Source organism: Lagenorhynchus albirostris, chromosome 17, assembly GCF_949774975.1.
Source record: "Lagenorhynchus albirostris chromosome 17, mLagAlb1.1, whole genome shotgun sequence".
In the NCBI taxonomy this organism is placed as follows: domain Eukaryota; kingdom Metazoa; phylum Chordata; class Mammalia; order Artiodactyla; family Delphinidae; genus Lagenorhynchus; species Lagenorhynchus albirostris.
The window spans coordinates 59,711,866-59,736,448 of NC_083111.1; the positions used below are offsets into that span (position 1 = coordinate 59,711,866).

At 38.2% G+C, this 24,583-nt stretch overlaps 1 protein-coding gene across 1 annotated transcript in view; it reads right to left on the reverse strand.

The window, feature by feature from the left end:
- The window catches only part of TRPS1 (transcriptional repressor GATA binding 1), a 253,774-nt gene extending 237,092 nt beyond the window's left edge, over nt 1–16,682 (reverse strand). The window contains exon 1 of the mRNA XM_060127980.1: nt 16,312–16,682. The gene's annotated coding sequence lies outside the window, so the exon portion shown is untranslated. The remainder of the gene's footprint in view (nt 1–16,311) is intronic.
- Between the last annotated feature and the right edge of the window lie 7,901 nt (nt 16,683–24,583).

The following is a 24,583-nucleotide window of genomic DNA, read 5'->3' on the forward strand; positions in this document are numbered from 1 at the left end:
GGGCCTGCCGATGCGGGGGACACGGGTTCGTGCCCCGGTCTGGGAGGATCCCGCGTGCCGCGGAGCGGCTGGGCCCGTGAGCCATGGCCGCTGAGCCTGCGTGTCCGGAGCCTGTGCTCCGCAACGGGAGAGGCCACAACAGTGAGAGGCCCGCGTACCGCAAAAAAAAGTAAGTGAATATATTCAGGGAGAATAGTTTTGATTCAGGGGGAATAAAATAAAATTAAATGTATACTGATTTATCAGGAAAGCAAATCCCTTAATAAGTGGAAAGAAAAAATGAAATACAAAAAACTCATTTAAACCTTATCTGGATTTGATCTGTCTTAAAAGCCAACAAAAAAGTACTTTCTGATAAACAAAGCTCAGAGTAAGAACCACTTTAAATTTATTTTGATCTGCAATGCCAAGAATACAGGATAAAGTTCCACTCTCCTAAAGTCAAAGGAGAAAAACAGATAGCTGGAATATAAGGGAAAGAATCAAGTAGAAAAATAAATTCCAAAATAACATTAAGAAAATCATTAAGAAAGACTAGGGCGAGGGCTTCCCTGGTGGTGCAGTGGTTAAGAATCCACCTGCCAATGCAGGGGACACGGGTTGAAGCCCTGGTCCGGGAAGATCCCACATGCCGCGGAGCAACTAAGCCCGTGTGCCACAACTACTGAGCCTGCGCTCTAGAGCCCACGAGCCACGACAACTGAGCCCATGTGCCACAACTACTGAAGCCCATGTGCTCTAGGGCCCACGTGCCACAACGACTGAGCCCGCGTGCTACAACTACTGAAGCCCATGCGCCTAGAGCCCGTGCTCCACAAGAGAAGCCACCGCAATGAGAAGCCCGCATACCGCAACGAAGAGTAGCCCCCACTCGCTGCAACTAGAGAAAGCCCTGTGCAGCAACGGAGACCCAAAGCAGCCAAAAATAAATAGATAAAATAAATAAATAAATAAAAAGACAGACTAGGGCGAGACAGGCACTGATAGTGTTTCCTATGGTTCGATTAGGTATACATTGGATGTTAAACTGTAATTTACAGCCGGGGCAAAAAAAAAAAAAAAAAGTAAAAAGGAAAACCTATATAAAGAAATAATAGCCAGAGGAAGAGAAGGGGAAAAGTCCAAGATATTTATATAATAACAATGGAAGTTTTCAGCCTGGCTCTGTATAGTATGCTCACTACACCAAGAAAGAGACGTTCGCTCTGTAGGATGATCAGCCTAACAGTCAAAATGGTTCCTTAATCCATTTTGGAAGAACTGCTTTTTAATGTTAAAGATCATTCCATTCCTCTCTAACTAACTGAATATGATAATCTTCCATAAGCAAACTATATCCTTTTACAGGAATAACTATCCAGCCATTTATAAAGTGTTTTCACCTGAAAGAAACATTGAAGAAACAAAACAACCATATTTAAAAGAAAAAAAAAAAAAGTCTGCCCTCTGGCTAAGAAACAGAGGAAAACCCAGACAAACAAAAGCCAAACCAACAGGTATCTTCACCTTGCAACTGAACATGCGGGTTCAAATACAGACCCTGGACCAAACCAGCCCATTTCAGTGGTGGACACACCTCCTCCTGCTTTCCAAAGCCACTTCTGAAGCTGTCTTTTGAAAGAGTTTGGGGATGTCTTGGGTCCAATACCCTTCTGCATGGCATTCACCACAATTCTTTAAAACAGAAATGGAAATGGTGGCATGGGGGGGGTATAAATCACAAATTTCACTGATGGGGGAGCTGCATTAACATTTTAAATTATATAATATAGCTATTAGGACTGAAAGCTAAAAAGAGACAAGAAATTTACATGAAATACCTCAGATGTCTAAAAAGACAGATTTTTTTCCCCGTTTTTCCAATGCAATAGATTAAATGATTAAAATTAGCTTAACTACAACCAATAAAGAAATGTCAATTGCATCCATATTGTACAGCGGCGTCATAGATAAAAATGGAATGTTAAAGAAATGCTAAAAAATATAGATTAAATATATATTTTAAAATAGTTCATTTTCACTACATGTAGGTTGAAATTTATCATTCAAAAGACAGGATAAGAAAAGCGTTTAAAATAAATGAGGTTCCTTCATTATTCTTCTGTTAATTTGTTTTTATAAATGCTGAGGAGTCTATGTAAAATGCCACAAATGGTTTCTCAACCACATTTTAATAACTTATTGCACATTTCAGGCCTAATCTCACAGATATTGTCTGTAGTTTTCAACCTGCCAAGGGGCTTATAGGTGTTACGAGTAAAGAAAAGTCCAGTTTCTCAGTTTCTTGGAAGGTAAAAAAAATCCTTAATTCAAATGGATTGCTTTTTTTTAAACTGGTCTCAAAATAGATAAATGTTGGAGGCATTTTAAGTTAAAAGGAGAATAATAATACAAAGTTAAATTCTTATTAATGATCATTTTATAACCAATTCTTCAGACCAACTGGATTTTATGTATGTGAACCCAAAGAGGCATCTATTGCTCAGGTGTGTGAAAGAGACATTAAGCTTAGATTTTCTGCAGTAACGTTTTAACCTTCCAGGGTAACTTCTGGACTAAATATTTGATTCCCATATCTTCATAAGATATTGATAGAGAAATAATATGGAATATACCAACTGACTTATTATATGATCATCAATTCCCCAATGCATACTAAGTGATATTCTAATTCTATTCTCCCATCCATCTACAAAAGGAAAAATAAAGATGAATGAACAGCAAATATCAGGCAGATTTCCTCAACAAATGTCAAAATTATTTAGTGTTATAGATATAAATGAGGATGGTGACCAGACACGAATTCTAGTTCAGTCCTTTATTTAACTAGCTGTGTGATCATGGGAAATTCAGTTGTCACTTTTCTCCTTTGTAAAATAAGATGAGTCTGCTCAAATGGATAGAGGTCATGCCCCTTCTATCACTCAAAATAAAACAGGATCCTATGGTCACTCTGAACAATACCTGAATTAAAGAAGAACAAAGAAACAAAATTTAAACTTGAGCAGCAGATACAAAACTGACCATTCAAGGAAAGTTCAGCCATTGAGGAAAGAAGTGTTTCCTTGGCCACGGTCTGCTTTTCCTCAACAAAAAAGTGTTAAAAGACTCTTAAGAATAGATCCACATGTGCACATGTATGCAGGAAGCAGAACACTGTACACTCATGCACATGATGAAATGTACCCACCAGCCAAGGAAATGGGGCACAGAGCTAAGAAAATTCAGAGACTAAGCAGTTCACTCTACATCTAACCTCCAACAGGAGATGAAATTTATTCTTTTCTTAGTTTCCTTTTGTACATGGTTTTATCCATGTTACCTAAGGAACTAAAATGCACAATATTGTCAGGCTCAGTAAGTTTGCTTCAATTTTATACAATCATCTTTGGTCGAAATAAAGTTGACCAACAATTTCTACAAAAGTGTTTATGCAAATAAGCCCCATTTTCTCCTACATTAGGAAAAGAAGAAATATCTGTGGAATTTTGTCTTTCTTGATCTGTGGCTAGAGGCTTGGAATCAAATCTAAAAACACTGCCCAGGCTGTTCCATTATATTACAAATAGGTGAATTTTTAAAAAATATCTTTTCAAAATAACACATTAAACATGATCTGAAATCGTCATATTAGCCTAATTCCACAACACGGTTTGATTACACCGGACCAAAAGTTCTGGCAAAATGTTCACCTGACATCACGGGAACCAAACAAGGAGGTGGTTGGTTGAAATGTCCACGTTTCTACCAGTGGAGACACCAAAATGCTGTTAAAAACACTACACTGCGAATGGAAATAATGTGCTTTCTCAGAGCCAGTCCCACTTTCGGTGAATAGCTGGGTGATGTGTTTGGGATACTAGTTTGCAATTTGGTACCTATTTATTTAGGGCTTGATGCACTTGTTCCAAATGAAAATATTTCAAAATAGTCTTTAAGATGAATGTGCAGAGCCGCTGCTTCTTTAGAGTAGCAGCCTTATTTGTTTCACACAAAACTATAATTTAAGGATGCCAACCATTTTAAGCAAAGCAGTTTGCAAAAAAGTAAAATACAGGCAAAACCAGAGGAATTTTTCTTTATACTAAAACAGTTTTACAGTAAAATATGTCAGGTTGAAGTATCCACTATATATGCAGTTTAATTTTAACCCTGTGCATTGAAGATATTTCACATTTTCTTACTAATTTTGGAAAATTCCGTAGGACTATCTTACACTGATTTCAAAGCTGGTTGAAATTTTTTTTCTTTTTCCTTCAATCAAATTTTTAGATACAAATTGCCTCAGACGCAAATGAGAAACAACTAAATGTCATGTTATTTTATACTGTTCATAATTTTTGCAATTAACCTCAAGGAATAAATATATGCTTTTCGAATACCACTCTTGTTTGAAGTAAAAATAAAACTGTGCAAACGACATAAGAAAGGATTTCTCCGTAGTGACTCCTTAGAAATGGCCAAAATATCTTATCACAGGCAGGTATGGAAGGGAAGCTCAAATCACTAATCAATTTCTGATGCCTCAAAATGAGTTTCTGAAAAGATAACACACACACAAGAATAAAAAAATGAATGCAAAATTAATTTGAATTTTATGGGAGATAAAAAGGGTTCTACAATAAGAAAAGTCTCAAAAGATGAAGTATTTCCTCTCCTTTCTGAAAAGCTTAAAAAAGCAAAACTCAGTATTTCAAAATCAATGGACTTAAAGCAATTCAAGAGAATTTGGAGAACATTTCTCTAAAAACCAATCCAGAACACAGGATGTCAATTTGGAAATAATGGAAGCGTACTGTGCTTTAAAATTTGAAAACTTTTTAAAGACAGAAAATCAAGTTAACATCTCAGTGATTAACTTAGGGGGTGCATGGCCAAGAACAACTTTCGGCACTTAAAACATAAAACTGTCAGTTTCCTCTGCTTGGAGACAAAACATACAAAAAGCAAATATTCACCGCTGTATTTTCCTAGACGTTAAAGACAGAACTGACTTTTATAAAAGGAGATCACTGAGTATTTCCACCTATTTTAGACTTACGCCGTAGCTCCTAAAAATCAGTTACAAATTCCAAACCTCAGAACCATCCATGGCAGATGGCTACTAAGCGTTCATTACTCCCCAAACCTTGATGGAAATACAATCATTTACTGAACTTCACTACAGCTCAAGGCACAAATATGATAAACAGTCTGTGCTCGATGTTATTGAATATAAGCTACCATAAACAAGTAAAACCCTTTCCTAAAGATCTCAAAGGGCTGAAAGCATGATGCTTGGCATTCTATTTCTCGCAAATCTAAAGCACATTGATGGTGAGCATAATTTAAGTACTCTCTTCCCTGAATCAAGATACGTTCATTTCAAGCATCATCCGTGATCAAACGATCAAATTCATATTTATAAACTTGGAATACAGAGTTTGGTGGAAGCACTGAGTATCTAAAATTGCCTTAATTTTTTTGCCAGAAATATGTCACAGTTGGTGCTTAGAATTGTTGCAAAATTATACCACAACTTTATTTAATTTCATTGGATGCATTTCCTCATAGAAATGGAATGGCAAAGGGCTGCTCAAGAGCAAACAATAAAATCAAATTATTATTTTACAGTATAGAAGTTCTCCTCATGCCTCTCTCCCTAAAAATATAAATATTATAAAGAAATGGAAGTACAAATCCTAGAGCTGGCACATTTTTCCACTGAAAGGAGAAATCCTCCCTCCTCCAAAACCTGAAATATTAGATCCCAAAGAGGAAAAAAAAAAAGGTACTAAAGCATGGCAGAATAATCCAGAGGAAGCATGCTTGCTCTCAGCATAATTCTCTTTAGCATCCTGAGATGAACAACATCACGCTGCCCAGGATCTCTGCTTACTCCTCTGAAAACCATCCAGAGGATTTTCAAAAAGGAAAAATTCTAGCTGTGCTTTCAAATGCCAAATTAACTTACAGGGCTTCCACTCCTGAAGGGAAACAGCACAGTAGCACACCAGAAGCTGGAGGATGCTTTTTGTCACGCAAAGCCAGAACTGATGAGTGGGACCCCAGTGGGGTTTACCTAAAATTCCCAAGTACCACAGGCAAAGAGGTCGGAGTTTTCCATGTCAAAAATATATAAATAAGTAAAGCCATACACAGCAACAGTTCCTTATGTTATAATGGATTGTGCAGTATCCAAATCCCTCTTCTGTTCAGATACACATACATAAATCTTTTTAACTAGGAACCGAAAATGGGCAAAACAAAAAGGAGGGAAATCTGCTTATGCTCATATCTACCCCCCTATTTTCCATTTCTAATCATCACTGGTCTCACTTTTTAATTTTTATTACTGCCAATGGAATTATTCAGGGAGTGAGACAAGCACGTATACACATAATTAGATGTTAACAATGAACACTGAACTATCCTGGGAGTAAAAAGTACAAGACAGGTGTGTACAGAGTGTACACAAATATGGGGAATGCTAAAGAGTTGAATGTTTTGACAAAGTGAACATGCAAGATCATACACAAACATTTACACATAAAATGTGTACTTTATGATTTTTACTACTGGCCTGAAATCTTGAGTGACAGCTTTCTTATTTAAAGCTTATCAAAGTACAAAGGAAAAGTAAAATGTAAATAATGAGGACACTCTTTCAACAACATAAATTGTCTTAAGAACGAGACATTTAAAAGTAGAATAAACAGTGATGGGACAGAGAGTAAAATAAAGAGTTTATTGTAATTGAGGTTTAGATGACAGCAAGCTTCTTAAAGTAATTTACCACATCTTGCATCCAATGAATGCAATGCAAATTCATTCTAAATACAAAAGAGAAACATCTCCTTACTATCTGCTTGTAAATTACAGGAAAAATGAGGTTTCATATTACTCATTACTTAAATGTGTTACTGCTTACACTGGCCACTTGTACCTAAAGTTAGCTTCTAAAACGTACCTAAGTTGGCAAACCTGAGGAGTAAAATTTGCAATAATCTTTAAAAAAATACTTCCAAAAATAAGTTAAAGACAGTATTAAACATAATCGTTTGTGTTTTTTCAATTTATAATTTAATCAATTTATTAACATAAAAATTTAGCAGCCAAATACAGAAAAATATATGATTTTAAACAATCTCAAAGATATATCTATAAATAACTGGTGAAGAGCTATTAATTATTTAACAATCAGACTAATATATATTGAGAAAATTTAATAACACGGGCCTTGATTAAAAGTTTTATATATATATATATATATATATATATAAAACCAGTCTTAACTTCCATCAGTTGAATGGTATTTTAAAAAATTAAAACGAACTAGATTCTCTTCTCAAAAATATTTAATGGTATCAAAAAGTAAAGCAGAAACAAATGCCAAAATCTCTTTTAAGAACTTTTATATGTTTGGAGCTACTTAATAGTATTGAAAGAAAAAACAGGCTGATGTATTTCTTTCTACATCTTTCAGAGCTAAAGATGTGTGGATACTGACATCACAAAGAAGTCACAAGTAGAAGTTGGTTTTAATTTGTTTTGCCACTCTCACTCTCATTTCAGAACCAAAATTCTAATTAAATTAATCCTCAGATAGGTGTTGGGATGCATTAAGTAATTAAAATGGATATTACAAAGACTAAAGTCATTTCAAAAAAAATATGTACTATGTTAAAATTCCATTCGGTGCCTGTAATGCGAAAACATTCTATATGAGTGAAAATACAGACATGGGCATGTACATGTACATAGTTCATATGAAGCCACTAATTCATATGCTACACTTGTGCATAGCTCAGAGAAAACAATAAAGCTAAAATAGATTAGTAATGCTTGATCCCTTTACACATGAAGTGTATCATGTAATAGAGAAATTAGATTCCACAAACTAACGTCTGCCGTATAGATTTACACTATTTATAGCTGTATCTGATCTCAGATATAATACATGCTTCTATAAGGCGAAACAGAAATACTGATTCACAAGGATTCACTGAAAGTCATATTGTAGAATCTAAGCAAGAAACACGTTATAGTAAAAAATGTTTGATTTGTAAGTTTCATAAATTCTGTCCAAATTCTACAAGTGAAAAAAAATTTTGAGGCAAAAATCTTTTTTCCTCTCCTTTTTCTACAGCTAAAATACATTTAATGTCTAAATAGCAGTTGTGGTATATCTATCATCCTCTACTGGGTTCATTCTTGGTTACTCTAATAATTTAATAATGTAATATTAATCCTTTTTCAAGCTTGGGACATATATATTAGGAAATATAAATATGTTTATTATTCTTTATAATACCATACTACTCACTATCATGGATACAAATAATTAACAGATAAAGAAATTATAAATGCAAAAAAGAGAAACGTGCTCCCATTAAATAAAGGAAAAAAGAATCAGAAAATAAACTATGGGCACTTGTATATTTCCCTCTAACACTGTCTATAATAGAAGGCTTAAATAGCTGACAGTGAGTCACTTGTTTATTCATGTTAAATAAACTGAATATATAGTTAACTTCTGACTTAATTAAAAGTATTTTCCAGAACGTATTTTGACTGTCAATTACCTAGATACCAAAGTTGTTGTATTGTGTTGCTTGATGAAATAGGACATACAGCAACCCTCAAACCAGTATTACAAGCCTGGCAAATAGCATCACATTTGGGTGACGCACAGAATCCCTCACCCTAGGGATAAACGCATTGGATCATAGTACAAAGTCTTTACATGTTCCATATTATTTCTACATAACGTTTTAAGATGATAGAATCGTAAACTATAAAGTGCTATCCATTAAAAAGATATATTCAGAAACAGCACTGTCACTTAACCGCTCCTCTCAACAGAAATTTGGGATTTAAAAAAAATTATCTGCAGAAGCATTTCTCAGAATACACTGCAAGGCGGCATTTTGACGTACAGTTTTTTTGTCATTTCTTAAATTTCTTAGTAAATTGAGCGTAGGTATAAGTATTATGATCATGATGGCTTCATTATGTTTAAACTCCAAACGCATTTCAAACTTTGAGACTTTATAAAGTAGGTCATGTAGCTCCTTAAAAGATTTATGTTTTAAAGCGTAGAATTAATTGTTTAGCAAAGTGGATTCCACCATCAAGGTGTATCTACGTATCGTCCATCCACAAATACTACATACATTACACATACCTGCAACGGCGCTGCACACATATCAGCAGTAATTTAAACATACCGTGGATACATCAACCATTTGCAAGCATTCACAATGCTAGATTTCCTCTCATACTACAGACATCCTACTACTAGTTACCAGAATATCACACAAATCAAAATACATTACCTTTGTTCAAACAATACTGCAGTTCATTATATAACAGAAAGGGTCATCCTTAATTGCTCAGGAACCAAGATAGTGGTGGATTCTTGGAGCAGAAGTGGTGCGGAATGGCTTGAGGCAAAACCGAAACATATTGTTTAAGTAAACCTTAAGGGGAGGGGATCCTATGCGCAATTGATGGATTTTTTTTTTTTTTTTTGGTATCATCTTCCACAAAGCCTCTCCAACCCCTCCCCACCACTGAACAGTAAACAAACTACTGATATTAAAGGACTGCGGCTCTGAACACCTCTCTCTTCCTTTTTTTTCTCTTCTCACCAAACTTTATTACTGTTCCCTCAGTTTTGCAGTAATAAACCAATATTCATTCAATAAAAACGTAGTGACGGAGAGACCCATCACCTGAAATTCCTGTTTGAAAACTTTGTAAAACATAAATCAAGACTCACTCTAAGATACTCTCTCTATGCTGATGCGAACAAGTTATAGCTTAAGTTCCTACAGTTTTTCCTGACACATCCTTATGTAAAGGAGTGGTTAGCAGAGAAAAAATGCCTCTGATTTGAACTGAAATCTGTAGTTCTCACAAGAAAAAATGAGAAAAACGTAAGGTAAATCAAAACCATCAAATTTCCACGCAGGGAACACTTCTACTTCCCTGAATATACGGAATGCTTTTCATGATAATTACTAATGCCTTAAAAGACAGTTTAAGGTATCTGTATGATACCTAATTTTCAGTGTATATTATTTCTAAAACACACTCTGTGTAAAAGGAAAACAGAACAAAAACAAAAACCCTCAGAACAAATTTGGTGTGAAACGCAAAGTCCAAGACGAGTGACTGTAAGATTTAAACCAAGACAAGTAACCGTAAGATTTAAACCTTCCGAACGATTCCTACCAGAAATGTCGACAGTCAGTCCTGGCCCCATTTCTGGGTGGCACGTCCTTCTCCAAGGACGGAAAAACTGGCACAAATCTTTTTGCTCTCTGAAAGGAGTTTCCTACTTGCCAGCTTCTGAAGTTGCCCTGATGTCAACCAACATCACCAAGTTATCTCTTAACTGGAGAAAGTTCTGTTTGCCTGTACAAGACCGGGAAGAGAGAAAATGACTATTAAAAAAAAAAAAAAAGGAAACTAAAAACATCGTGTGATAATAGGGTTAAAAACTATCATCTAAATTTGTGAGCAAAAAGGGCGGCCCACAGAAACAAAATGACCCTTAAAATTAACGCTTTTGATCTAAAAATATATTTTTGTAGAGTTTCATCTATTTTCCTTCCTCTGCACATAAAAATGATTAATGTCACAATTAAACTTCCACATTTCAGACTCTTGCTAACAGGTGTAGCGTTCTTTATATAAACGTATTCAATGACCTGTCGCCATTGATAATCTTAATTAATTCATGTCAAATGAAACAAAAACAAATGGGTTTTTTTCCCCAAATAAGAACGAAATAACGCAACACAAATACCCACTCTCTCCAAAACCCAAAAACTGTTTAAGTTACGGTAACCTGAAATGCACCAGCCATCACAGAGAGCAATTGGAGAAATCCAGCAGGGCTCAGCAGGAAAGATTTTTAATAACAGATTGAAAAACAGAATAAAAATAACTGCATCAACAGAGACTTTCTTCCTCAGGCCACAAGCCCGTTCTTACTTGAACTTTTTTTTTTTTTTTTAAATGGCATTTTGGCCACTAAAACCAATCCAGAACATTATTAAAAGTTAAAAGCTACCAATTACTTCTGTCTGTTCTTTTAAAGAAAAGTTTGGCATTACGTCAGTTGGTTTAAAGAAAACAAGAAAGAGAGAGAGAAAGAGTAAGAGAGAAAGTTTCCTGCTTGTATAAACTAAACCACCAGGGAAGGTGTCTAGCCACTTGTAAAGTATTTACTGCAGGTTTTTAAAGAGCTAGAAACATTTTAAAAATTAAAAGTTTTCTTTCTTATTTTTAGTGAAACATACTTAGGAATAAAAAGCATATCCTTGGTGTCTTTCTTTGGGGTGTTTTGATGTTTATTTGTATTTCGATCATAACTTTGAATCAGAAAATGATTTCCACTGATGCTTCAAATGTGAAGTACATAGATAATTTCATCTTCATTTTGCTGCCTGGATTTGTGCTCTTCGGAAAAGAAAGAAGTTTAACGACAAAAAGTAGACATTGCTACCATAACAGCTACTACAGCTGCAGCGGCCAGCCAGGCTTCTTCATCTAACTCACTCTTAACAATTTAGATCATTTTCATCCATAGATCCTTCTGCAAATGCAGCAAAGGGGTTTCCGTAAACCCAAAGCTCTCTTTCTAACCTAAACCAAGTTCTACATTATTATATCCATCAGAGAACCAAATCAAAGGCCAACGAATTTGGTTCCCAGGGATCTGAGAACCACTGAGTGATAGGCCATATATAATTAATAGAATATCCTATACAAATAAACAAACGGCTTAAGACCCACTTACCCCCGAGGATAAATTTTTAAAAGTGGTTATTCCCTCCCTCCGCAAAACTGTTTGCTACTGAACAGTGTATAAAATACCACTTGGTATTTTAACATATTTACTTTAATCTACTGGTTAAAGCTTTTCGGAGGTAAATAATTTTGATAATTATAAAAAACTGTTCTCAATTGTTTCAACATAAAGAACTGCAAAGTGCGTTAGTATTCTCTATCCATGATGATTACAAGTGCCTTGAGAGAATCAGACTAAATTTCTACTTGACAAAAGCTGTAAGAGTTGCTTCATATTTTATCTAAGAGGGACCCTACAATTCCATAAATCATAACTAGAATAGTAACAAAGAATTCACTTCTTTCTGTATGGTGGTATCAAAAGATGAATATAGAATATGTCTATCTATGTTATCACATAGATAGACAATCAAAGTAAAACCAAGTCTAGACATGCTGTCATTAATTTCCCCAAATTTCAATCAGCAATAATTAAGGAAGCTAAATGAGTAAACAAGACTCAGAATTAGTTATCAAGGCTATTAGTACTTATAACCAGCAAAAGAGGGGAAGAGAAAGAACCCTCTGTTACCTGAAAGCTTGACCAAGGATGAACAACAGAAAGCAAGTCCATAAAACTTGCCTGTTTTTATCAAATTGATTGTAACTTGTGAGCTGCAGTATTTGAGACAAAACTGTCTGAGTTTATAGTTTTCTATGCCTGCCAAAAACAGATGCAGACTACCACACTAGCTGTCCTGCGGAAACTAAATTAAGCAAAGGCAAATACCAAGTGGAAAGTTGTCAGCCTGTTGAATGAATGGCTGCATTTTACACCACAGAATATCTTAATAAGAATATGTTTTAATGTGCACCAGTCATTTTATTTTAAGTGCATCACTTTTTACAAAAATAATAATTTTCCCTTTAAATCAATTATAAACACCTGCCCCTAACTTTCTTAAAGTCTGTTTTGTTTTATACACAATAGTATAGTGTTGTTACATTATTGTTTGCTATCAAAAGGGGTATTGAAGGAAAAAAATTTTTACATACATGTATTATAAAAAAAATTTAAAGGCCTGTTATCAATATCTGTGCTCATTTCAAATTCAAAATAAAGTTCTACCTCAAAAACAATTTGCTGCAAGCCCTTTGAAAACTTTCAGTAATGTTTATTTACTTCAACAAAGAAGGTAAGACAAGAGTTTATTAAAACTTATCACCCTGTGTATTTAGTACAAATGTGCAGGTCGTTAATTGCAAACCGTAGTCTGTATTTTTTCTCTCTCGCGCGCTCGCTCTCTCGCTCTCTCTCTCTCTCTCTCTCTCCCTCCCTCCCCACAAGACACAGACACACACACACACATCAAAAATAATAACAATAATAATAATAGAAACATCACTGAAATACTAGAATCTTAAAAAGCAGCTTTTCCACAGATGAATTCATTTCCCTGCTTTGAAGCTTTTCCTTATGAATGAAGATTTCCTTGTGTGTGTTAGTGAGACCTACCCTGTGGAAATCAGAGGAAACTCAGGAGTGGTTTGTGACTTAAAAGAAAAGTAAAAATAATACTGAAAATATGGTAGGGCCATGTGTAACTCACTTATGACTAGCACACATACGGATTCTAACCTATTTTTAAGCAAGTATGTAGAAGATTTTACAAAATCCTGTAAAATCCTACTCTTTAAAATGCTGAGCTCTAAAACCAAGTCAGACTTCCCAGCTACTTATGACATTTTTCTCCTTTTAATGTTACCTTTAAGAGACAAAGGACAAAGTCTAAAAAGCAGCAAAGACCCTTGCAGCGTCTAAAATTCAAGAGTGACTAACTTTTTTGTGAGGAACTTGCTGTGTTCCACCATTTATTTGGAGAGGGTCCGACTTTGTTACTATGAGTGGAAAAGTATTCTACACACACATATCCTAACATATAACAGATATATCAGGAAGCCATAAACGTCAACTCGCCGATTGTAAATAATACTTTGCCAACAGTATTAATGAAGCTAGGGAATGCCTCTCATTTAGAGAAATCAAGTCATAACGTTGGCCCTAAAACTCTGTTTCCCTCTTAGGAGTTTTATTTTCACATTACTAATATCCAGAAATAATTGTCAAACTTTAGCACGTTGGTGGCCCTGTATATTTAACTGAATCTAGAGATGTTTCCATCCAAGGGTATAGCTTAAAAAGGAAGTTATGAAATCTGAGGACAGAGAAGCTCTAAGAACGATATGTTTGACTTGTTAAGATTAAGCACGTCATTAATAAACTTTCACTTAAAGGTAAAAAAAAAAAAAAAATCCTCAAAATGTTGGTATCGTTTCCAGACTGTCCTGTCAGCATCATAACTTACAGGAAACGATTCATCTTCCCATACAAACCCTGTATTTATTCACAACCCTGGCATACTTGGGGAAAGAGAAAAAGCCCACACCGTTTTAGAGCTAGTCTGCTTTTATACATTAACTGGTGGAATATCTGAGAAAGTGGCCTAAGCAAATGAGTAGCATGTAAGAAACTTTACAACAGTGAGCTCAGAAACTTTCATTCTCATTTTGTCCACGTCAAGAACTGGCCGCCCGCATGACTTTCCTTTGCTGCCCCTTGCATTTTTAACTCTGGCAGACTTTTCTAAATGATCAACTTTTCCTAAAACCGGCAGGAAAAGTAACACAATGCCAGCAAGATCCATAGGTTTTAACTTAAGAGCTGGAGAACTCGAAAGAGGTGGCTGGACGCTTCCTATTTTATTTTTGCTTTGAACAATCAAATTTTTAGGCCAACAACCAGGCCTAGAGTAAGCATTTCTTGGTAATTTTGTCTCAGGCCCTATCTGTATTTTCCCTTTGTACTTGCTGTGCTCTCAGACCCTTTCCTGTTCACCTGGTGCGTTTACAAAAGTTCAATGAATCTATGAAAGTTCAATGAATCGGCCTAGCTGGATTTAACTTCTCTGCTAAGCTTCTCACTTCACTTACCTCACTTAAAACTCTAGCTGTGATTTTCCAAAATAGGATAAGGATGAATATGCTACCATAATTTGGATTCATCATTAAGATCCATCGCTCTTACTCACTTTCATAGTATCAATTCTGAGGCCTAAAACGATATGAGGAAGTAAAGCGAGACCTAAAATTTAAGACGTCCAAGATTCCCTCAGAAACCCACCAGTCCCTCTCGCCCGCTAACTTAAATTGCTTTAGAGTCTTAGGGCCATAAAACAGTTACTGACTTCCCTGGGGAAAAGGGGAAACACCACCATCTCACACAGGTACTAACAAAAAAGCTTTCCCAGCCACAAAAACAGCTTTGCACTTCAAAGGGCTCCCACCTCCGCCTCACCCTCAAATTATTCATGGGGTCCTATAATCCTGGAGTTATTTGAAGGGACAGCGGTGTTTGCCTTGGCCTTTCAAAGATGCGTTTCTCTAGAACCCAAACAGGAACTAGACAGAAGGCGAAGCGCCCGTCCGCCTGGATGTCCCACCGCTGTCAGGCATTTAATCACCGGCCAGTGTCCGCTGACCCGCGACACAGGGCGCATCATCCTCACCACAGAGGAAGTCTGCCCCTTCCTCAGCCCCTACGGAAGCGCCCTGGCTGCAAGGCCTGCCACATGGCACGGGCAGGGCACAGACCCCTCGGTCAAGCTGCCCTGAGCCGCGCAGAGGCGGGTGCATCGGGGGATGCGACACCCTCCATCTACAGCCCAGCTGGGCCTTTAAGGGAAAAAAGTTTGAAGCCTGGCTTTACAAACTCTTCAAAGCCAACGCCAGTCCTGTACTGTTTTCCCACTTTGGGGACCACACGAAGGCCCCTCTCTGTGACCCTCCCAACCTTCCCGAGTTCGCCCAACTTACTACTCTGCATGCTGGTGCCTAGTCTGCTCCCCGCTTGTCAGGAGCCCCAGAAAACTGGCGGCGGCGGCGGCGGCCCCTCGGGTCCTACCACCCCCAGCTCCTCCGCTGCGCCCGGTAGGAGAGAATTAAAATCAGCCAGAAAGAGACAGCGAGGGGGAGTGGGGCTGCGAGGGGGAGGGGGCACCGGACTGAAACTTCTTTTTTTGGCAAATGGGGATTTGTTTTTCCTCCTCCCCGGCGGCTGAACTTGACCCTCCTGACTCCAAGGGCTACTGCAGTTTGAAGTCGTTCGTTTCTAAGACTCAGATGCCTTCGACCCACCAAAAGTAAGGGAGGAAGGGGGCAAAAGAGAGCAGAAAGGAAGAAAGAAAGAAAGAAATCACACGCGCAAAAAAGGAAGAAAGAAAATGCATGTGAAACCCGAGAAGCCTGCGCTTGGCTTTCTGCACACTCTCCCTCTGCTTTTTTTTTTTTTTTTCAAAGAAAGTCACTTTTAATTCCCAGGGCTCCCCGCTTGCGATCGCCCACATTTTGCGCACACACGAGCGGGCGCAGCACTCGCGTCGCGGCTCTCCGGGCCTGGCAGAGGGGCTCCCGCGCCCCCCGAACCCCCCGCGGCCCCCGGCCCCGCGGCCCGCCCGGGCCTCCCCTCCTTACCTGTTGATTAATCGTCAAGAACACCCTCGGCAGCCCGAAAGATGGTGGCGCGGCGGCCAGAGCCATGAACCGTCTTCTGTTGTTTGCAGAGTTGATCTTGGATTATTGGGGGGGGGGGAGAAAAAGGTCTTTCCTGCCTCCCCCCCTTTCCCTTCCCCCCCCCTTATAAAAAAAGAGAGAAAGAGCGAGAGAAAGAGAAAGGAAATAGAGCAAGGATGTGCCGGGTGCCGGGTGGGAGAGGGGAGGGGGGGTGTTGTTTTTTGTTTTAAAAAAAAAAATTAGGAAGGCGAGAGAGCGATCGAGAGGACGCGGGGTCTGGAGAAAGGAGCAGCACCAAAAAAGAGGACGCTTAAGATTGCAGTGAGATCGGGTCTTTATCAGAAATGTTATCGCTTGTCAGGACCTCAGTCTCCGCGCATTACGTCAGTTTCAAGACACCAACACTATTAATATCAAAGGAGCCTTCGCGGAGGAAAGCGCCACCCCAGACCGAGCTCCCTTAAAGAGACAGCGCGCGTCCCCGCGCCGCCGCCGCCGCCGCCGCCGCCCCGCCCGGCTCCGAGCACCCGCCGCCGCCGCCCGCCCGGACCGGCCACGGCCGCGGCCAGCCGGCTGCGCGAGAACTTCGCCCGAGTCGGAGCGAGGCGAATGAGAGCTGCGAGGTGCAGGGACCAGGCTACCTTCCCGCCCCGCCTCTCCCCCCTCCTCCTCCCCCACCCCCCATGTGGGAACGCGCGAGCTGGACAAGGAGGAAAAATCCGCAAGCTTTAGGAATAATGTGATAAAGACAGGGACCTACCTTGGGGAGTGGCGCGGGGTTGCGGGGGGGAGGTGGGGGCCAGTGCGCGGCGGCCCAACCGACGGTCCCCAAACACTCGGAGATGCTCTCCTGAACAATCAAAAGAACTCTAAAAGTGTTTACCTTTTCAGTTGCTACTTTCTCTTCTCGCTCCCAATTAAACGACGCAGGAGAGAGAGAGAGAGAGAGAGAGAGAGAGAGAGAGAGAGAGAGAGAGTGTGTGTGTGTGTGTGTGTGTGTGTGTGTGTGTCCGTGTCCCTTCCCCCTTCTTCTAGGACGTGAAAGTCTTTGGACACCTAGTCGGTGGTCAGGGTTTCCCTTGCGTTTGATGGCAAGAGGGCTGGAGGGGAACAACTTGAACTCTATCCTGAGTTGGAGAAGTGAGGACTGAGGTTGCTATGGTTTTCTGAGCTGGAGAGAAGCTAGCAAGCTCAATGGGTGCTTAAAGGGGGTACTACAAAATAGATAAAATGGGAACATTATTCAAATGCGGCAAGATTAATACCTGCTGCTCTCTGGGGTTTTAGTAGCAGATAAGGAATTCTGACTTAAGCATGACATTCTTTTTACCAATTCACATCTTCAGATACTCTCATTGTTAAATAAAATTCTCTCAACATGAAGTTACTGAATTGAGAGAGTTTTTTTTTTTTCTTTAACTTCTGAAGATCAACAATACATAAAAGAGGACCAAGACAGTATTTGAAGTATGGTAGGTGTTAAAAACTAAGTAAACATTTCTTGGGCGTTTGGACTTCATTTTCTTCAGTGGGTGACTTTAAGTGGCATGTTTTTTCTCTAGTGAAAGTCAGTTTAAACTCATTTTGTGCTAAAAGGAGAAACATCCTTCTCCAAACTATAAAATGATTAAAATTAGAGTTTTAGAGAGGTACGAATCATGAATCTGTGAATTGAAGATGAAGTAATTTCCTCTAAAATATTTTCACTAAATGATTCTTGCATCTTTTCAGAGGAAAGATGAGTATATTTTTGAAACATACTATTATCAGAAGTGAAAAAGCCAATCATTAAAAAAAAAAAGTATATGCTCTTCAGAACTTTACTGCTTTTGCTGTAAGGTCTTCATTTCTGCTTAATACACATAGTCAGGCAGACATGTGATTCCTTTTGTACCACTTTTGTTCCAGAATTTTAGTATCCTGTCCCATACACTCTTTAGGAGTAGTAGAAAGACAATAGTACTTTTGCAGTAGAGAAATTAGGTAAAAGAGTAGTCAAAATACAGTTTTACAATGAGGCAAACAATATATTCCCTAGAGGAGTGAGAAGACAGTGAACCTCATATGCATGCATTTGTTCATATGTTATCATCAATTTAAGTGGATTTGGGAAGAGAGTTAGATTTACATATAGTCCTGCTTGCAGAGAAAATTAATATCAAAATCTTCAGTAAACTCATGGTCAGCCACTAATGACCACCTGCGTATTTCCACACCAGAGTCATTTAATACTGTCCACCACCAATTTCCACTGTAAAAAGTACTCATATATTAAATATAGAACTTTATTTTCTTTTTTAAGCCATAAATTAGCTTACCAACTTTTATGGAAATATGCACGGCACAGTGAGAAGCATTTTTATTCAGGAAAAAAAAAAGGATCTGAGTGAAACATTCTTTAGCCATGACTAACTAAAAATACTAGATCAAATAAATTTTGAAATCTGTATCTGAATAGTAAAACCATTTGTGTATTTAAAGGGTTAATACCACCTAAAACTGCTGAAGCTGGTATGTAACTGATAAAAACTGAGGCTATAGCATCTTAGCAGCAAAGTTAAATAGTACAATCTATCACAAGGATTCGTCCCCTAATCTCCATCTGCTCGCCAAGATTTAAATGATATTTTAAAAAGGGAAGTGATCTTTTCCTCTCTGTCACCCTCAAGTCTATGGCAATCGTCAAGAGTGTAAATTTACTCACATGAAACAATCACTGATTAACTTGGTTCAAAAAAACAAAATTACACGCTTTTGCGAGCACAAAACCCTTGAGATGGCTGGTGTCTTTCCACCTGTAATAATAAAAAAATTTCACCATTAAGTGTACACCAAATTATATATTGTATAAAAAAATTAAAGCCAAAGGTCTGAGGGTGAATTATGTCCTTTAATTGAAAAGATAAAGTTACACTTCAGATACTAAGCCAACAAATTCATGGTCAGTTAAAAATGTAATGAATGAAGTTTCACGGACTCAATTTTGCTGAAGTTTGCCTGAGAAATGAAGAATCTCTTCATGTTCCTTTTAGTATTTTGAGTTGGAATATACAGCAGATCAAAATGCTGTCTGTATCAATCCATTTACATTAACCACAAAAGATCTGTGGAGAACTTAATAGAAGCACAGATATTTTTTGTAAACTTTTTCAAGCAAATTATGTATTTATTTATGAAATAATTTATGAAGAAAAATTTTACCTCATGGTTTAGATATATTACATATGCTCTTGATTGACACAATATGTTTAAGCTCAAAGGCCCTCGTGGCATTAGCATTTTTTAATTCTAGTAGGAATATTTCAAAACAACCAGCTAATACATGAGGTCATAATTGTTTGACAGTTGTTTTTAATATATAAAATAAGCTATGTATATTGTTTTCCTTCAAATGTTTGTTGATTTGTTTTTATAGTCCTGACATTTGCATGGCACAAACTGAATAAGGGGAAATATTAAAGATTTATTTACATTTATTATCTTCTGCTGTCAAACATATGCAAAGCTCTTAAAACCATTCTATTCTTTCACTTTTATTTGCAATGCATTTCTGAACAATGGAGCCTGGATGTTAAAATGACAACCTGCCTTTTTGTAGGATACATCAGAAAATAAAGAAAAAATGAAGAGAAATTTTAAAAAGCAAATAAAAGGAATAACTTCCAACTGAAATAACTTATTTATAATCTTCCTTAATTCTCTGAATTCTGGAATTTTCTCTGATGGCTGGACCACTGATGAAACAATTCCTTGCGCTGTATTAATGCTTATTTATTTCTCAAAATTATGTAATATACTTTTTTCTGTTTTATTATTGTAAACATTCTTTCCCCCCCTTTTCTTGTAGTTTATTCAGCAGAGATACAAAGACGGATTAGTAGTTAAGCACAAGCATACTTGTTTTACATTTCAACCTTTTATCACGTAACTTACTTACAGCTCCAGTGCCTGTAATCACAATGATTTTACCTGATGGAACACGTGTTTCAGAAATGTAATCCAACTGTTTACTCTAACGCATCATAAATTGCAATTCCTTTCAGAAACCTCAAAGATTGACAGCCCCTGTCCTAAATGCCAACTGCTTCAACACATACTAACAAGAAAATATTTATGTATTATCTGCTCTCAAGACCGTACTATATCATAGGAAATGGAAGACCATTTGGCCTTCCAGCATATCAAAAGAAATTATTGAAGCAGGCTGCCCTACTTCAGAGTCAGACAAGCAACGGAGTGTGTATCAAAGATGAACTTCCCTGAGTCCCTTTCTTCTTGCAATCACACACCATTCAACCTTTCAGAAAAAAACACTCTTCTGCAAAATTATGATCATTTTGCAAACTACCTATTCCTGAACATCTCTGGGTGAATTTATTAAAGATAAATTCAGCTTTAAATAGCCTGTATCTTGTTTTCAAATTCACACTTAACACTTGCCAATCCTCCCCCTGCAATATCAGGCAACTAACTGCTTAGTTAAACAGATGGGCCTTGCAGCCCACCCTAAAAGCCAACAAACATGGGATTTATTTAATTAAAAGAGGAAACAAACTTCTGAGGTGTAGACACACACACACACACACACACACACACACACACACACACACACACACAGAATGCATGCATACACATGAACATACACACAGAATCCCTGCCTGGGTGCCTGAGAATAATAATAACAATTCTTGATTTTTCATTAGGTTTTATGAATGTCCAACTATATACTATCCATTGGAGTGAAAGTAGATTTATACAGGCTAGCTCAGCACTGTGTATCCAAGCCATTGCGAGAGATAGCTGGACTCACTTCCCTTATCTCACACCAGAGACAGCATTTACATCTGAATTAACCCAGATGCACCATCTGACCCTGAAAAGTAGGTGTTTTCCAATTTTCTCCATATTTCTAACTTCTGCTCTGGGATCTTCTGCCATGATACTTTCTCATCCCATCCACTCTTCCAATTTTGTGCAATGAACCCTCAGTTGTATATAAACAAGCCCAACACCCAATTCTGCCTAAATTTCAGACTGAAATATTCCACTGGAAATTGAAACTTGTGAATCTGAATGGTGTGATACATATTGAATATCATAATTTAGGAAGAGGAGCCTGTAAAGACAGACAACATGGAAGGAGGAAGGAAAGAGACAAACCCTATCTCCTGTAAAGGCATGAGTCATCCAGACCAGAAACCTTAGACACTTGACATCTTTAGCAATACCCTCCCCACAGGGCCCACGTCCAGTCAGTTGCCCAGTCTTCCCATTGTTCCCTTTCTAAAGACTTTTGTACCTCCCTTTCTTTCCATCCTCATGGACCCTTCCCAGATTAAAAAGTCATCATCTCCCCCAAGACATCCCATGGAGCTTTTCCTCCTCCCTTTCTCGCCCTCTGTTCATTATCATACAGAGCTACCAGATCAGGTCATCGCCCTTCTGCATTTTTTATTCCTCATGACAAAATTCCCGCGACTCCCAACTGCCAAAAGAATTACACCAAAAAGGGCGGAGGGCATTCAAGGCCTCCCATAACCTAGTCCCCAACACCTTTCTGGCCTCATCCTTCACTCCATTCTTCCACGCGGTCCTAACCCACTGATTGCGCCCTTCCCCAGATCCACCTGACATTTCAAATGTCTTGTTTTATCCTTGCCACCACCTTCTACTTAGAAGGCTCTGAAGAGCCCTTTCATGCCAGCTCTCCATGCTGAATACCCTGTCTTCTTCTAAGATCGAACTCAGATTCTGCCTTTTGCATGACGTCTTCCCAAATTCCAAATCAGAATCAGCAATGCAGGAAGTAAGCTTCCATAGGTTCGCTTCTCTCTCTAGGTGGGGATTCAACACAGTGACTTATATAATGGTGTTTGTTGACCTAACCACCTCCTCTGCTAAACTGTAAGATCCTTGAGGGCAGAAGACCATTGAGTCATAGGTACTGAGTAACATCTGTTAAATTGAATTTGGAGGTTGGAACAAGCTCTTTACATTTTACTTAGAAACACACTATGGAGTGCAAGTTTCAAATGCTCCATGTGGCCTTTTCTTCCTTTCTTTCTGTTCTTTCTTTCCTTAATACATATGGGCTGATGCGTGATGTGCCAATTGAAGCTTCAGGGTGGGCTTCATCTCAGCAGCATATTTTTGGCACTGTATCAGAGAAGATGTTTGTCCTGCTCTGAAATATTGTCCTCATTATCGTTAAGTTTGGGTTCATAATTCCACGTTGCTCTAAAAATAGTGAATTAAATTATCTTTAACTAAATCCTAGGCATTAAAATGTGAGCGTATAGAAAATGAGGCTGAAAGCTGAGAATTCTTAGATGGGAAGGGATTATTTGTAGTTTTAGGAGCCAGAAGTATACATTAGGAAAGTTATAGAAGTGAGGTAGAGATAAACAATCTCTTTAAACATTCACAGTGTTTTTTCTCTTTCTTGTTTAACATAAAAATATTGAATCATTTTAGCATATGTCAATCTACTGATAGCTATTCATTTTTCCATATACTAAATTATCAAACACATGTGACACTTAATTGAGGGTATAGATCCAAACCTCCAGGTTCTCACAGGGATCACGTTTCACAGGGTCACATGAATCCCGTGGAAGTGTGTGTGTGTATACATGTGCATGTGTCTATGAGTGTGTGACCACCTGGTAAATGAAAACTTCCATTTAGTTAACATTCCATCTTGGTGTGCACACAATTGATTCCTCCTTGGTGTATCTAGATTTGAATGGTCTGGTGTACAGACATCCACGGAGACATGGACAAATGATCAAATGAGAAGTATTAGTTATTACTTTGACTCCAAACTTTGTTCATCAGAACTTGTACACTGCTCAGAGGACAGTAAACTATCAGCTTCTGGAAGGAAGCAACACTCCCCATGTTCGCTGCTCTGCGCCATGAGAGAAGAACCACTTCATCACCTGGGTTCCCTTGCGATCTGGATTCTGGAGGGATCTGACCAATGACATCATGAGCTCAAAGAATGGGAGGAGAGACAGTCAGGGTACTTATTCCGTTGACTTTCTCCTGTCCAGCAGCCCATCTGCCATGAATACACTCTCATAGGGCTTCAGTAATAAGCCCTCCCACCCTGACCCCTTGTGATTTTAGGCCCAGGAGCAGCTGCTTCTGGTGGTTTTTAGGTCCTGGGTGTTTCACCACCTCTTTTTGTGTCCCTAAACTCTGCCGTTACTTTGTAAATGATCCTTAATGAAACACTTTTCAAATTTTTCTTTGAGTGTGCCTCGTTTTATCTTCCTGGACTCTGATTAATAAAATCATCTGTGTACCCTAGGGTCTAACAGAGTCCTTATAATTCAATAAACTATAGTTCAATAAAGTGAAACACATATATGTTGAGTATATCGTGTGCCAGACACTGTGGTAGGTGTTGGGGGCCCCAGAGGTACGTGAGCCGACATGCCCCCCCATCTTATGGATTTTATGGTCTAATTAAGTACTTCTTAAACTAGCTTGGGTGCTTTTTTTAAAAAAGTACAAATGTATGGGCCTCACCTATTGAATGGAGGTGGGGCCTGAGAATGCATTTAGAATAAGGACACCATGTGATTTTTGTCTTCACTAAAGAATGAGAGAGTGATCCTTTGACTATGACATATATTAAATAAGTCATTACAACTGCGAAGATACAAAGAAAGACCTTGATAAAGGTTAGCTGGGTGAATGCATGAAGGCATGAACTTTTGGGAATAAGGTAGTTCAGATATGGGGGGCAAGGTCACTTCTTTGCAGTGCTTAGGCACTGGGGCTACTGCATTATCATGGGGTGGTCAAAAGTCAGGGGTAGACAATGCTTTACAAACTGTGATAATTGTCTTTGATCATTGTGCTCTACTGTTTTAATTCCCATGCCCTCCTCCTTCTTCCACAGCCAGCATCCACAAATCTGCGGCAGCAGCCCCAGCTGCTGGGTTTCCCCAGCAGAGCAGAGCTCTGCACAATTGGTGCAGTTTGCTCTAGTCTAGACTCTGGAGCTAGCTCTGTCTGGAAAGAGAAGCACAGACACTCATAGTTCAAAGCTAATTAAGTCAGTAAGATAAACAAGGTAAGACTCCTGGGAATAAGGGGAATTCCTTAAGCCCCGAGATATTCACGACTTAGAGGTTGAGAACACTGGTAATATTTGAAACTTCTAACTATATTATTCACTTCTAACTATATTATTCACTTCTAACTATATTATTCACCTCTT